The sequence below is a fragment of the Doryrhamphus excisus genome, linkage group LG13, assembly GCF_037039965.1.
Source record: "Doryrhamphus excisus strain RoL-2023G ecotype Guam linkage group LG13, RoL_Dexc_Guam_v1.1, whole genome shotgun sequence".
Lineage (NCBI taxonomy): Eukaryota > Metazoa > Chordata > Actinopteri > Syngnathiformes > Syngnathidae > Doryrhamphus > Doryrhamphus excisus.
The window spans coordinates 14,469,522-14,482,624 of NC_136369.1; the positions used below are offsets into that span (position 1 = coordinate 14,469,522).

Here is a 13,103-nt window from a genome sequence, read left to right on the forward strand (position 1 = left end):
GCTGTACACTGAAGGGTGGTAGTTACGGCAGTTAAAGCACCTGATGCCTTGAAGTCCACTGCTACCATGGCAACTGCCTCTCCATCATTCAGCAGTCAGTCTCCTGGCCCCCTTATGTCCACATTTTCACACAACCTGCAAGTGTGAAACATGAATTGAGATGTTTTTGATATTCCATCTGTGCATGTTTTTTTTTTCATCAGTCTGTCTCCTTTTTTGGGCCGCTGTTCGTTTTGTAGTTTGCGTTTAAGTTAAAGATTTCAGTTTCCAGAGCCAATACGAGAAGTTGAGGCAGTCCAAGCGTAGTGTTCCTCTAGCATCAGGTGCCAGACTCTGCACTCCTGACGCTGTGAAGTCTAACTCGTTGATTGGTTTATTTGAAGACCTGTTAACCACACTTCCAACATGAGCCATGTGGTATAAGCTACGCATACACACGGTCTCGGGTTGTCATGAGTCCGGATGAGAACTATTTTAGTGTTTTGCACAAGATGTCATAGGGAGGTGTGGGAGACAGGGATGATGGATGTGTGTGTTTCTTCATCATTGGAATTTTCAACTTTTAAGCCCACATGGACTTAAGTGGACTGTGTAAAGGGCAGACAGCAGAATAAGAGCAAAGGATTTCAGAAGTTGTTTCCAGACCACCACTATGACAGTCTTCTCTGCAGTTGTTGTGGATTTATTGACTGTTCTATGGGGGTGCGGGGGGTGTTCCAGATTTATTTATATCAGTCTAGAGCAGCAGTATAACGTTTACATTACAGTAACTCAGTAAATCTGGTTCTAATAAAGAAATGGTTGATCTCCATGTTGATCCTTTGTTGTGCCAAGACACTCATCAACCACATTCATGAGATCCGATACAAGAGTTGGATCCAAAATGATGCATTTATACTGAGAACAGTGCTACATTTTGGGAATTATTTTAATAATACAGCATTGCTCCCCTGGTTGTTTGCCTATATTTGCCCTGTGATTGGCTGGCCACCAGTCCAGGTTGTACCCCGCTTCTCGTCTGAAGACAGCTGGGATAGGCTCCAGCACCCCCGGGACACTCGTGAGGATAACCGGTAGAAAATGAATGAATATTGTTCCCTCTATGCATCTAAATGGCCACATTCATTCATTTTCTACTGCTTATCCTCACAAGGGTCGCGGGCATGCTGGAGCCTATCCCAGATGTCTTCAGGTGAGAAGCGGGGTACACCCTGGACTGGTCGCCAGCCAATCACAGGGCACATATAGACAAACAACCATTCACACTCACATTCATACCTATGGACAATTTGGAGCCGCCAATTAACCTAGCATGTTTTTGGAATGTGGGAGGAAACCGGAATAAACGGAGAAAACCTGCACGCTACACACTCGAACACCATGCAGCCAAATGGCCACACACTAGATCCAATATACTACTCAGTAAATAATTATGGAATAAAGTATATTTAATATTATACATCCTCGCTATGTAGACAACAAAGCTGCAAAAAATTGGAAGCCTTGTTTAGGGGGCAAATTGTTAAAAACATGCAGTGCATTCAGTGCACTGCAAACCACATAGAAACACACGGTGAAATGAATATTTAAATCAGAATTAAGTAATATTATCTTTTCCAGGCATAATTATGTTCATATTGTGCATTTCTACCCGATGCAATGTCTTTGTATGTTTATCTTGCATCTGTGCACTCCAACTTCACATCCATCCTCACACCGTTCCTCCTCCCTGCTTATCAGCAGCGTGAAGTCAAGGCTACAAAAGGGAGAAAGCGCAGAAAAGATAAAGCTCAGCAGGAGAAAAGTGTATGTGTGTGCAGGGGGGAATAAAATTGGCTATTTCGTCCACGCATGCGCTTCAATCAGAAAACTGAGTAGCCTCTAGCAGTTCAACTTTTCAATTACCTCGAGCAGATGGAGCGCCACTCAATTTAAAGACTCCAAATAGTTGTTGTCTACTGTTATCTGTTATTGACCGTACGTCAGAGATAGAGTTATGTTTCCCTATCTACGCCTCTAGCGCCCTCTTCCTCCTCACCCGACATTGTACTCAACATCCCGACCAAAATCACGACAATACCTGACTGACTGGAGCTTCCTGAGCTGCCGGGGTCGAGTCGCTAATGCACATGTCAAACTCGGCGCCTACAGGCTAAATATGGCCTGACACACAATGTGGATGTGGGCTGTAAAGGCTTGGACATGGCATCTTGAGTTGGGAAAACTTACAAATGTTTATGCTTAAAGGATACCGCTTTGTCTCCTTTACAGATAAACATTTAATAATACATTTTTATTTGTATAGCGCTTTTCCAAATACTCAAAGACACTTTACAGAAGAATGGAGTTGAATAAAAGCAAGTAAACAGAGTAGAAGACACACCAAAATACAACATTCATTCGTTAATACACAGTTAAAACATTTAATTTAATTTAAATGCAAACTTCTCAACTCAAGATGCATTGTGGGACTTTGCAAGAGATGCAATGGTTTTGATCCAAACCACCAAGATAAATCAACAGCTTCCAGGAATGAATTCTCATTCATTCAAACCTCATTTGAATTTTTGTATAATGAGTTGTATGTTTATGGACTAGCTTGCTGTTATATTTCTATACTAATCCATTCAATAGTAGTTATTTAGTAGTATGTTGCTAAAATTTGTAACTGTAATTAGTAACTGTACAGTATCTGTGTTTTACATTTATAACCAGGTCACAGATGTATATGATAATAAACATACTATGAAATATTAGAATAGTTACATCTATCCATCCATTTTCCATGCTGTTCATCCTCAGTAGGGTTGCGAGGGAATGCTGGAGCCTATCCCAGCTGACTTTAAGCAAGAGGTGAGGTACACCCTGGACTGGTCGCCAGCCAATCACAGGGCACATATAGACAAACAACCATTCACACTCACATTCATACTACATAGCTGCTTGCAATTATTTAAGCATCAATTCCATATAGTCACAACCAAATTCTTAACGATCAGTTAATCAGTTACCAATATGTCCACCCATAATTCTCGAGCTGTTATTTGCGTATGCCTGGATGAGAGTATCACAGGGAGGAGCAACACGAACAGTGGTGCGCTGTGGTATAGCTCCAAGGAGGTCCCACACATATGAATGGATGCTACTGTGGGAGTGTGACGCCTGAAGGCAGTGGCTGGGACCTTTTGGTGGGCATATTAGTTTAAACAGGCTTTTAAGTTAGTCCACGCTCAGAGGGAGGATGTTTGTTTAATGTTTTTTCTACCCGACTAATCCATTTTCCACATACTTTTCATTAAAATTGCTTTAAGCATAGCCACTCAATGCTTGATGTGTTCTGGTAATAAAGTTTGGGGCATGGTACAAGACTATAAAAGCATCAAATGACCCATTGGAAGCTTGCTATTTGTGTGCAGAATAAAACTGCAAATAACAGAATGTCAGGGACAAGGGCTAAATGGACACATAAATTAATACAGTTGTATTCCTCCCTCTATTTTGTGTTTTTTCCAAAAATAATTAATAAATGCTAGATTATGAGATAGTCGAACCAAGCCGACATGCCATGGCTGAGACAGACCACAGTTGAGATCAAGTGGGGAAAAAAGTTTGTCCTCTCATTCTGTGTGGAAGTGGTAAGCTTTTGGCTTCTTTGTCCTTCATCCCCGCACTGTTTGAAAAACTCAAGTTAAATCTTAAGTTTAGAATAAGTACAATGTATATTGGAGGGGCTAACTAGTTAGCTTAGCAGCTTCATATTCTAGCGGTGGCCGTTTCTTATGTCCCTGCATTGATACCATAGCCTGCACAATGTGATGTAACCGGGTCTACAAAGCGCTAATCATGTTAAAGCTTGCATTTTGAAAGTCAAATAAATGTTCTATGCTCTATTTTCTATTTTGTTTATTAATATTGAATCACACCTTGAATGGTTGTTTGTCTATATGTGCCCTGTGATTGGCTGCCGACCAGTCCAGGGTGTAACCCGCCTCTCACTCGAAGACAGCTGGGATAGGCTCCAGCACCCCCGCGACCCTCGTGAGGAAAAGCGGTAGAAAATAAATGAATGAATGAATCCCACTTTGTAGAAATTAATTTATCATGGTCAGGTCGAGAACCAATTAACATGGGGGTAAATTACTGTAGTCCCATATTGACCTGAATATAACACAACACCTCTTTTTCAAGTTCAGGTTTTTCAAGTTTTCAATATCAGTGAAATAATAACTGGTAGAAGGTATTTAAAAAAATCCTATATTTCTTAGCTGTCAAGAAGATCTTTACCTCCTATAGTGAGAGCCTCTCTCACTAACCTTGGGTGGAAGGATACCACAAGGAGCAACATCTCTGTGGGAGAAAGAGAAAGGAAGAAAGTAGAGGAGGTAGTGCAGCTGTGTGTTCAGGTGTGGGACGTAGCAAGATAGATTACCTGATCCGACAAACAATTCATCATTGTCAGAGAGAGGTAAGGAAAGAGAAAGAAAGAGAGAGCAAGAGGGAAACAAGGAGGGTGTGTGGTGCAAGAATGGTGGGCTCAAGGGGAATATGTAAATAAAAAGATGGAGGGCAATAATTGGTGCTAAACTGCAGTAATAAAACAATAGAAGTAGTGTTTAAGTAGAAAGTTTTCCCTTTGGGTCTACCGCCCAGTGGTGAAACATTTAGCAGACCCAGTTGTGTAACTCTTACACTCCTGAAGCACCGCACACAAAGTCTCACAATACGGCAAAATGCAGCTTGAGCTATTCTTTTTCTGACAAATACACCACATTCATTCATTTTCTACCGCTTATCCTCACGAGGGTCGCGGGGGTGCTGGAGCCTATCCCAGCTGTCTTTGGGCGAGAGGCTGGGTACACCCTGGACTGGTCCTCGCATGGTCCACATTAACCTAGCATGTTTTTGGAATGTGGGAGGAAATCGGAGAACGCGATGGCACAGAGTGGAATTGAACTCAGGTCTCCAAGCTGTGAGGTCTGTGTGCTAAACACATTTTCCGCCATGCAGCCCTTTAACAAGCACATTCATTCATTCATTCATTTTCTACCGCTTTTCCTCACGAGGGTCGCGGGGGGTGCTGAAGCCTATCCCAACTGTCTTCGGGGGATAGGCAGGGTAAACCACAGGGCACATATAGACAAACAACCATTCACACTCACATTCATACCTATGGACAATTTGGAGTCGCCAATTAACCTAGCATGTTTTTGGAATGTGGGAGGAAACCGGAGTACCCGGAGAAAACCCACGCATGCACAGGGAGAACAATCAAACTCCACACAGAGATGGCCAAGGGTGGAATTGAACCCTTGTCTCCTAGCTGTGAGGTCTGCGCGCTAACCACTCGACTGCTTCCGGCCTTTTTTAAAGTGCAATTCAGCATTTTATGTTAAACAGCGTATGAATGTGCATTGTGTTCTACATCCTTGTGGTGTATTAGAGCGCTCTATTGGTGCTCTGTTGTATATACTGTATGTATTCTTTATTGACTGTGTAAATAAAGTGTACTTTAAATTTGAACTGTGAACCCAGGATGGGTCGCCAGCCAATCACGAGGGTCGCGGGGGGTGCTGGAGCCTATCCCAGCTGTCTTCGGGCGAGAGGCGGGGTACACCCTGGACTGGTCGCCAGCCAATCACAGGGCACATATAGACAAACAACCATTCACACTCACATTCATACCTATGGACAATTTGGAGTCGCCAATTAACCTAGCATGTTTTTGGAATGTGGGAGGAAACCGGAGTAATCCGACACATCACTTACCTTATAGCTTATTAGAGAGGCCTCACACACTGTTTGGGATCATTTATGGTCATCGTGACTCTTGGTGGTCAAAGCCTACAGATGGGAATGAAGAGAGAGTTAATTAAAGTCAGGCACCGCTACGAAGAGATGATGTGATCTTTCTTCATGGTGCATCTGTTTTCAGTATTTTGTACTGACTGAGACAGAGGTCATCCCACTACAAACACTCACTGGTCATGCCATCCTATATTTGCACAAGCATGTGAATGTGCTCAACCCAGTTTTGTGGTAGGCACTTCACCCAGGTTAATCCCTAATATAGTTTCATTATGGCTGTCAATCATTGCGTGAATGCAGCCTCTGCAGGGCCGAGCCCGTCATCAGCCATCTTCAGAGGTGCTTCAAAAGGCTCTCTGAAGACCATCCAGTCGACCCTGCTTTTTGCCCACAGCCATTTAAAGACAGTCAACCATCTTTGATGACGCATCAAAACCAGAAATGGAGCTTGCAGTGCTGTTGGACCGAGGAAGGACGTGCATGCATTACGAATGACCAGACAGCCCTCATAATTCAAGAGCTGGCAAAGGTGCGGGTGGTGCGTGTGTGTTTTTGAGGACGTTGATGCATTGTAGAAAACACTTCCAGTGATTTATAGGCTGGAGTCTGGATCCACATCACACATTTTGCAGTCTGTCAGATGTCCACCATGCTGCCTTCTGAAGGTTTTGGTCTTGTTATAACGAGCAAACTGTAATTAGCTTCACACTGCTCTTTAGTTAAGTTGATGTTTGAAGGCAAGTAAGTTGAGATGACCGAAATAAACAAATAGGAGCAACATGTGGTCTGCAAAAATCCAAAATGCGAACATGGCAACGCTAACACAGCAACCATCTGAAGTGAAAGAGAATGCAGCGGGTTATTTACATTCCCCTGCAGCTAGTTAGCTTTGCATGCTAATTAATTTTCCCATTGCTATGGCAACTCAAACATGACTGCAGCTTTCTTGTTGTAATATCGAGATGCTGTGTGTAGGTACGTGTGTTACCGGCACCGGACCCAGGGGAATCTGGACCAGTGGCTTGGGTTAGAGGCTAGGGAGCACCGTGGAGTCCATAAAACCAAAGCTAGTGTCTTCTCATGACGGAGCTCGTTATTAATGAGCAGTGAATATTAATTAGTAGATTGGTTCTTATTTTTGGAGAGGAATAGAAGGGGTCAAAGCATATTTCATTAAATAAAAGTAGATCAGTTCTTATTTTTGATACTACTAAATACTACATTGATAATACGTCTATAGATTTTATGCTGTCAATCAATTAAAATATTTAAGCGCAATTATTCGCATTTGTCCATAATTAACTTGTAATTAATTACAATTAATCACAGAGACTTTTAAAAATAATCTAAAATAGTGTCACAAGGTCTTGCAAGATTAAAATCTGACAAGAACAAAACTGTGTCGTGGGCAAAACTGGGACAGTAAGTTAATTAATTAATCACACAATACATGAAAATGAACTAATTATTTCACCGGGTTCATTATATCATCAAATGCTGTTCCATTGTGCTTGGCTGCTGACCACTGCAGCTTCTGGCAAGATTGTTATTCTTGGAATTGTTGCCCAGATTATTTGCCAAGCGGATTTGGTGTGGTTCCTCACAGATTACACTTTTTCTTATAATTGTCTTCCACGGTTTTGTCTATATAGCCCTTCATATTTCAAGGAACAACATTTGCTCACTTTGTCCACATCTAGACTCAGTCTAGATGGACACCACGGGCTTCACTGTAAGGTAGTAGAACCATTTGATCTATCTCAACAAATCAGTAAAAAGAGTTACTGATGGTAATGAAAAAGAGATTCAATGTAGTCATTCATTTATCGATAAGAGTATTTCCACTAAGTGTTTTCCTAGTTAGAGCATAGAAAACCAGTTTCCGACCTTCTAAATATGGACCTTAACATCATTGGTGCTCTCTGGACATGAAATAACACCCATATAGCCACCTTTACATAAGTCAAAAATGTACCACTTCCACACTTATCATGATCCAGTTGTTTGTTAATGAGTACAATTAAAAAAAATGACTATCCAAAACATTTAGTGGTTAAAACATTAAATTTGGTTTCTTTCATGGTAAAAGATGACAAAAGAGACAGACAAAAGGCGAGAATGTGCTTTGGGTGGGTGTGTGTGTGTGTGTGTGTGTGTGCGCACCCATGTGTTTCATGTGCATCTGAAGCCATTTATAACTGGTGTCATTGACCTTGATTCTCCACGTACTGTAGACCGCACACTCAATCCTTCACAGAGACGCACATAAACACACTGTCATTCTCCATCATGATATCATATTAAATATATGGACTAGCACAGATGAAATTTATAGCATTTTCACACTCTTTTCTGTCTGTTTCCATTTCTACTCCCAGTTCATCCCTTTAGCGTGACTTCATTCTCCTGCCTTCTGTCATGCATGCGTGTGCAGGGGACCGTCTGTGTCTCTTCCGCATCAATTCACTGATCCCAGACCTGCTGGGAATGCGGCTTCATGTGTGAATTTTATACAGCATATGAGAGCAAGTAGATGAAGGGAGCTAAATAGGTATTGGAAGGGAGACTGAGAGGTTTGCTTTCCTTGGTCGCTCTTCTGGAACTGATTACATACACACACACAAACACACCCCAACACACACACACATTCATGCTGTTCACTTTATAAATTAGAATTTCCATTCTACATTCTTTCTTTGAGGTGAAAAGAAGAAAAGACAAGCGAAACTTAATATAGGAGGGCTGTACACACACTTCTATTATAAACGTCACACCTCATGGCATAGCTAGACACAAATACAATGAACCATTTTGAGACCCTCTTATACATATGAAACAAGCAAACTCATGGAGGAAAACTTTTGCAACTTTATCCATCATACAATAAGTTACCCACTTAATATTGGGACATAAAAAAAACTTAGCTTTAACAGAATAACAAATTAGAAGACATATCAGCAAAGATAATTTGCAGTGTACTAATAAAGCAATATGTGGTTATGTGAAGGGGTAAAAGTTAGGACATTTAATATATATATATTATTGTGACCAAAATGATCACGATTATCAATATCATCACAACATTGTTCTCTTCAACAACCTTTGAGTGTGCATCCAACACCAGTATAACATGGTAATAACTACAAATCAAATGTTGAAATGGTACAATTAATGGTGAAAATGTTATCACTCAACTGTATACCACTTGAATATTTTCATTTTGTCGTCGTTAGAGCATAGAAAACCTGTTTATGACCTACTCAAAATGTTTTTTTTACATTTTTAGAGCCTTGTAAACATGAAATAACACCCCTGTATTCACCTTTGTAGTCGTATTACCTAATAATTTAGACTTGATAAGCAATAATAAGACATAATAACTCACCGTTACAAGTTCCTTGTAGTATCTTAAACGTAATGTGGGTCAATCTCAAAACTAGACATAGCATTGGTTACTGGGGAAACAAAAGGATACGTGATTCCGTGTAATTTACCATCAATAACTAAACTTGTTGATGCCTTTTCTTTTCTTACGTTGTCCTTGTATGAATTGTGTTTTGGGTCATATAAAAGATTAATTGATCATCATCCATTGTTTCTGTTGCAATGAGCTCTGGTTACATAACGAATTGTCTTTGAAGTTTATTTTGACACCAATAGCTGTTTTCTGGTGTTTCTCCCAATACTATGTAGTATGCTGCTGAATTTATGGGTAAACGCATCAAAAATTGAAGTCTATCTAAAGCAATTTGAAAGCATATGACATGCTGCTACGCCCGTACAACGTTACGCATCTGGTGTGAATTCCATGTAAGCATTTGTAAGAAACTTACTGAGGATGAAGGAAAAAATAAGCAGCCAAAAACGTACCACTTCCACATGCAATAGGCCATAGTCAACTGCAAAACAATGATTATTAATCAATGGATTAACTAATTAATTAATAAAAAACTGCGATAAAGCAAAGAAGCGATATTCGAAACCACAATGTAGCAAGGCATGACTATGTTTTGTTTTATAGGTGCAGGATGGCTGAGTTGTTGTCTCACAACCTGCAGGTTGCTGGTTCAATCCTTAGTCCCTCCATGACCATGTAGTCACTGAACAACATAAGAGTGCATTCTATTAGAGAAGTTTATTCTATTTCGATGTGATAGAAGTAGAAGCAGCTGGAGTGGTTCTGTGTACACCTGCTCAAGGCCATATTGAAGGTCGCTGTGTGTGTTGTATGTGTAGGGTCTTGTTTTGATTGACAGCCCATGCACTCCAACGATGTACATTCAGTGTGCACACTTGCAGAAAAAATATTGAGGGTATCAAGCGGTGGACTTGACGTCTCCCATCAAATGTCAGTAATAGTGTCCCCTCATGACAACAAACACACACATGCGCACACACACACACAGCTACACTGTCAGCAAAAGAGTCGCAAAGGTCAGTGATCATCAGCCCGGACGGCGTCTCCGTCTCACAACATTCTTTGTGTCACTCTCTCATGTCCTGCATGCACCGTGTTTGTCCGTCCTTGTCGGAGGAAATGAATCACACACACATCTCAGCTATCTTGGTGCTGAGACTGCGTCTTTCTTGGAATACTGATGAAGTCAGAAGGCAACGAGATTCCTGCTATACCGACTAGGGATGAAGGGAACAGGCAGTGCACTCATATTCTCATCTATAGTCACTGCCTTGCTAATACTGGTAACGAGGCTGATAAACATTCATTCATTCATTTTCTACCACTTTTCCTCACGAGGGTCGCGGGGGTGCTGGAGCCTATCCCAGCTGTCTTTGGGTGAGAGGCGGGGTACACCCTGGACTGGTCGCCAGCCAATCACAGGGCACATATAGACAAACAACCATTCACACTCACATTCATACCTATGGACAATTTGGAGTCGCCAATTAACCTAGCATGTTTTTGGAATGTGGGAGGAAACCGGAGTACCCGGAGAAAACCCACGCATGCACAGGGAGAACATGCAAACTCCACACAGAGATGGCCGAGGGTGGAATTGAACCCTGGTCTCCTAGCTGTGAGGTCTGCGCGCTAACCACTCGACTGCCGTGCCGCCCATTTTTAAATATATTCTTGGAAAATAAAATTCCTTTAAGTGAAGACATTTTATAACATAATAGTAGGCTAATGATGGTATTTGGACCAAAGTGGAATGGAGGCGAAACCTAAAAAGTTGCTGCTGTTTAAAAAGACTCAAAGTGATTCAATAGGATTTGAGTGGGCGGAGAGATATGGAAATTCACAATCGAGGGTATTAAGAGAAAATCTCATACAATGTATCTTTATTTGGGCAAACATGCCCCCCCTCCCCCCTTTTTTTTGAAATCATAGCTCTTCTTTTCATCTTTTCAATGAGGGAGCTTGGCTGCTCCCCAAATCTCTGCTAATTTGGTACAATAAGGCCCTCGTCTCAAGGACTGAACACCGTGTCCACTTTATTGCTTTATTGCTCCAATCTTCAGTCGCCTGTCTAGTCTTTGTGCGTGTGTGTGTGTGTGTGTGTGTGTGTGTGTGTGTGTAACAGGCAGACTAAAGCAGGGAAAGAAGTCAAAAGAGATTAAATGTGCCCTTTTCACCAAATGTTTGACAAGCATCTGACAAACTGACAATTCCTCACAATTAGGAAAAAACGGGAATAGAGATTGGTATTTTTGGCATTGTTTACAGTAATTAAATCACAAAAGCATTTCAGGGTGATTTGTGTAATATTACTAAAGGCAGATGGAAGGACAATAAGGAAAAAAAAGCATACACAGTAGCGTAGAGTAACCTTTAGATCGGTTATGTTAGCAATAAGACGATACAGTCATAACTACTGTGTTGCAATTATTTTCATCCTATAAATTTAACTGACTTGAAATTTCTCAGCTGCACGGAGGTTGAGTGGTTAGCACGCAGACATCACAGCTAGGAGACCTGAGTTCAATCCCACCCTCGGCCAGTTTGCATGTTCTCCCCGTGCATGCGTGGGTTTTCTCCGGGTACTCCGGTTTCCTCCCACATTCCAAAAACATGCTAGGTTAATTGGCGACTCCAAATTGTCCATAGGTATGAATGTGAGTGTGAATGGTTGTTTGTCTATATGTGCCCTGTGATTGGCTGGCGACCATAGTACCTGTGGTTTGTGACACAGTCCAGGGTGTACCCCGCCTCTCGCCCGAAGACAGTTGGGATAGGCTCGGGCACCCCCGCGACCCTCATGAGGATAAGCGGTAGAAAATGAATGAATGAATGAAATTTCTCACGCAGCACAACTTTAAGGTGACTTACAAGACTGCCAGTGACTGTGTAAGTTATTGATCATTTGTCTAGTGGTTATAAAATTTAGAGGATATTTGCATTACATGTATGCTAGCATGAGGTTTTACGCCCCAGAAAAAGGACCAATTGCAGTGTACCAAACATGCAGTGTTCCACTCAGCTGTAGCTGCAAGTGGATGCTGGATGAGCGCATGTGGTTGTTTCATGCCAGTCAGGATTATGTTGATGTTTGGATACTTGTCTGTACAGATGTCATGCCTCTCAACCCGAAACGTAACAAGCTACTTTTTATCTCAAAACACATCTTGTGTGTGTGTGTGTGTGTGTGTGTGTGTGTACCTGTGGTTTGTTGACACAAGCAGCGCTCAGGTTGAGAGACTACATTTTTACTATCAGATGAAATGTTGCTTTGTGTGCACGCACAGGAGGTGTATTGATCGAGGAAATGTATCAGGCCGTATATTAATAGAGGCATACTTGTGTGTTTGTGTCAGACTGTGTTTCACGTTGACGTATTAAAAGGCCACCAGGAGTTAGTCCGCATAGGAAAGAACATAAACAGTCTCACACTCGAGATGGTGAAGGATGCAGATTTGGAGCGGCAGTCTGGAAAGATGTTTACTACTAACTGACTGTAAAATATAGGAAAATTGGTTGCTAAAGCAGTTCGACCAAAGTACCATTGAAGAATGATTGTATAACTTTTTATAGGATAAGGGACATTCATTCATTCATTTTCTACCGCTTATCCTAACGACGGTCGCGGGGGGTGCTGGAGCCTATCCCAGCTGTCTTCGGGCGAGAGTCTGGGTACACCCTGGACAGCCAATCACAGGGCACATATAGACAAACAACCATTCACACTCACATTCATACCTATGGACAATTTGGAGTCGCCAATTAACCTAGCATGTTTTTGGAATGTGGGAGGAAACCGGAGTACCCGGAGAAAACCCACGCATGCACGGGGAGAACATGCAAACTCCACACAGAGATGGCCGAGGGTGGAATTGAACCC

General features: G+C 41.7%; 1 protein-coding gene and 1 long non-coding RNA gene across 3 annotated transcripts in view; one reads left to right on the plus strand and one right to left on the minus strand.

Annotated features, from left to right (window-relative positions):
- Positions 1-13,103, plus strand: part of kif26ba (kinesin family member 26Ba) — a 71,206-nt gene that overhangs the window by 12,245 nt on the left and 45,858 nt on the right. The window lies entirely within an intron of this gene.
- The window catches only part of LOC144901627 (uncharacterized), a 34,579-nt gene that overhangs the window by 11,398 nt on the left and 10,078 nt on the right, over positions 1-13,103 (minus strand). For both annotated transcript variants that reach the window (XR_013629683.1, XR_013629682.1), the window contains 3 exons: positions 5,767-5,841; positions 1,652-1,756; positions 41-135 (listed from right to left, as the gene is read on the minus strand). This is a non-coding gene — a long non-coding RNA (uncharacterized LOC144901627). The remainder of the gene's footprint in view (positions 1-40; positions 136-1,651; positions 1,757-5,766; positions 5,842-13,103) is intronic.